Here is a 4000-nt window from a genome sequence, read left to right on the forward strand (position 1 = left end):
AGTCCTGAAGAGCAGACATGGCCTCCTCCGGCCACACTCGTACCTCCTTCCGAACCGGTTTCGCAACTTTCACTCTGGGCCTGTATGCTGGCATTAGCATGACAGTGATGTGATCAGAGAGTCCGATGTGGGGAAGGGGGAGGCCCTACACTACTCCTTTGTGAGTAGTGTAGGGCCATGATTACCATGATGTCACAGAGGTCGTACATAGGATTATACAGTAGGTGATATCAGGTTATAACAGAGGTCTTTCACCAGGAAAGAGACTTTTTGTAAAACCTCTCAGTGCATATTCAGCCATAATGCTGTATCACAATGATACAACCTGTCCTGAGTCTGCGCAGTAGTGCTTGGGGTTGGTGCATCGATATCAAAGTCCCACCCATACATCTCAGCTGTTAACCATGAAACCCCCTTTTTATATCAATAAATAACTAATTAAAAACTGATTAGAAAAATGTACACTTCAACATACATCAGTGTGATGAGAACTACCTAAAATGACAGAAACTATCTTTGGGGAAAATGTATTTGATGTGTGACATACTGACCTTTACTGCAGTCAGCCACCAGGGGGTGATCAAGGTGTTTTGGCTTCACTTTTGGAGAGCTGTGAGGAGCAAGTTAAGCCTGGCCCTCTGGGCCTATGAAGGACACACCTTTGTGGGCCGTGTCCTTCATAGAATTCAGCCCTTCAATTAGGATGCAGCAACAGAGAGACTACAGAGAGGGAGAGTTAGAGACAGCAAAGGGAGGAAATGGAACAATGAAAAAACTTGATCGAACTGCTCAATGCTAACAATTATCAATTAGAATAATTGGATTTAATTAGCATTTTCATCTATATGGATAATAGTTCAACAACTGTTTGGCCGATTTGGACAACATCGGAGCAATTTTGGGGGGTTATTAAGGCTGCTGAATCAATTTCTGATATTTTCAAAGTATATTATGACCAGAACTGGCCATATTTCAACTCTCATGAGTCAATTTTTAGATAATTTATATGTTTAATACATTGGACCAGCATTTCATAATTAAGAGAGCTCAGTGCCATTGGTGCCAATGTTCAGATGTAATATTTCTTCAGCTCTGCTTATGTATTTGCTGCACAGCATCATGTCATTGACGTGTGTTTTTGCCACTGGGGTTACTGCTGCAGGCAGAATAATGGCCAGATGGAAAGAAAGAAGACAATTGATTGATATTTGGGGTTATTGAGAATGCTAAATCAATTTCTGATATTCCGGGCTGATTTCAATTAAATTTCCGTCAATTTAGAAGTCTTAGAGAGCACAGAATCAGATCGGATTGGACAGACAACTTATGTATTTGAAATAACTGAATTAACTTCAACTCGATTACCAATTGTAGGATATTTATGAACACAATTATCCATACTTTACATTTTTTACATAAAACTTTGGGGTACTCAACATTTACAGGTTCGCAATAGGGATCTATTGGCTGGCAAATAGACTATTATGTTTCGGAAAGTGAAAGTGAAAATGAGCTGTATAATCAACACTGACATGTACCACCTTAGAAATGGGTAATGGTGAAACAGACAAAGAGCAAAATGTTCACCAGCTAGTCAGTAACTGTGTCTGTCTGCTGTTTGGTGTATGTACAGTGTTTTTTTTATTGACAACAGCTGCTTCCTAATGGAAACAAGATTGATGACACCAAAACTCGCTAACTAGCTAGCTAACTTAAGATGTAACTATATACCTCGCTTTTATCTTTTAATCATCTTAAAAAGTCTTTGTCTTTTCAACGACTGGCCTAGCACATAGTATATCTCAGGAAAGGGCAGGTTAGCTGCGATTCCAGAAGAGCTTTGGAAGGGTCAGTGGATTTACTAAATGCTGTGAGCACCTAAAACACATTTTCATTTATCTTCATTGTATTAGGATGGAGGCAGACGTCTGAAAACCTGGGTTAATAAAACCAAACTTAAATTGAGAGACACCAATAAAGGTACATGAGTAATCATTTGGGTGAACTAACCTTTTAAGAACTTTGTAATATTTAGCTATGCTTTGTCCTCTGTCTCTCCAGACAATGAGGTCTATCTGAAGGGGCCGGGCTGGCGTGAAGAGGATGCCACAGCGCCCCCTGTGGGAGCTGCAGTGTCACTGTCCCGCCCCCGCCGCACACTCCTCTTCTTGGATGATGGAGGGAGAGCCCTTCACCTCTGCTCTCTCCTCTCTGCTGTACTCCGGTGGGGGCCACTTCGTCGCCCTCTCCTCCTCCTCCTCCTAGAGAGATCACACCCAAAGCTTATTCCAGACTGTCTCATCAATTTCTGTTCAAGGTCTGTTCAGTTGGTTTGGATCCTCTAGAGGCAGAGTAGATTTTACAGCTAACTCTTTGTTAAGAATATCAAAGCCTTGCATGAAACATGGAAAGCTCATCTTGGTAGCAGGCAATTAATTAGTAGCACATTGGCACACAATGCAGATATTTTCTATTTTGTATTCTTTTTTATGCTTTTTTTTTGAATGCGGGACATCTTGGATTGACAGGAAAGCAAAAGGGAGAGAACAGTTCTATAATCACTTAAAGACAGCAGAGAATGAACCAGGGAAAAGAAATCCCTTCAACTCACTGGGTCCTGGGACTCTAACCCTACCAACCCTACAGTGTAGCCACATGTCCCCACCAGACAATCTGGGCACACCAAATTTATAAAATAATCACTTAATGAAGCTATGAGAGGGTATTTAGTTAGGAAACAGGATATAACAGATCACACATCCTTCTTGCCATTGATATGAGTCAGGAATCACATCACATTGAATAAGTGTGCGATGAAACTAAAATAACACAATCGCTTTTATTCAGCTTAGATATACTAATTACCTCTGACTGTTTGACGATTTAAAACAAATCTCAGTCAAACACACTGCATGCTGGTGCATTTGCAGTAATTGTGGTGGCCCTGTTTTATGACCACTGCTGATGATTTGCTGCTGCTTCTGCTGTAACGTCATGACATTTGCTCCACAAGGCAACAATGACCAGGTACTGTGGAAAAAAAAAAAAGCGTCAAGTGCTGATGTGGTGTAATGTTCACTCATCAGTAGCTCAGCCTATGTACATATGCAGGTGCCATAATTGGTAGTTTTCGCTGTGAGTGCTGCTGTACACTGTGCGCATCTGGCTGTCTGCCTTGCGAAAGTCAGTAACATTTAGAAAACAATTCAGTTGTGGGACAGAATAACTCGCTGAATAAACTATTTCCAAATCAGTCCATGGTCTCTTTTGCCTGTGTTTTATATCCGATACCTAGTCAGTGCCTTGTAGGAAGTTAGTGTACTGCTATAGGAAAAGTGCGGGCAGTTAGTAGCTTTTTCATGGCGGGCCAAATGAGGGTTGTGGGTTCTTTGAAGCGTGGGACGTTCAGACATTTAGGTTTGTTTCTGAAATGTGTAGATTAATTACTATTGGGTGTTTTAACGTCAGTAACTGTAACTGTCTTTAGGAAACTTATATGAAGGAAAAAAATACCACAGCGTGTACCTACGTGGAGGAAGGTCTTCTACCTGTCTGTCCCTCCCACCTGTGGCCTTACGAATCTCTTCCGTTACGTTTCTGGCCGAAAAACAGCGTCTGTCCACCGGCGAAAAAACTCACGGAGTCTTTCGGTGATCAAGAAATCAAAAAGTCGACGGCAACCGCCAGCCCTCCGCGAGACGAGACCTCAGTTTACTTTCACTTCCAAGGCTGTTTGGGCTTTGCAGTGATTGGCTCTGGTGCGCACGGGCTACGGTGCGCTATTGTTGGTAATGCTAGGCGGAATTCGGAAATTATTTATGAAATAATTTATTAACGATATCTTATAGTCCAAACAAAGCCGGAGCGTTTGCACACCCTTAAACAGCACAGCAGCCATGTTTGAAACTCTCAGTTCAGTCTGATCCTGAATCTGCAGAGATATTTGAGGCCACACACACAGACAGCCTTTATTTTATGCCTTTATTGGTTAGAACAGCTG

The sequence above is a fragment of the Morone saxatilis genome, unplaced genomic scaffold, assembly GCF_004916995.1.
Source record: "Morone saxatilis isolate NCDOM2014 unplaced genomic scaffold, NCSU_SB_2.0 Contig21, whole genome shotgun sequence".
NCBI classification, from domain to species: domain Eukaryota; kingdom Metazoa; phylum Chordata; class Actinopteri; family Moronidae; genus Morone; species Morone saxatilis.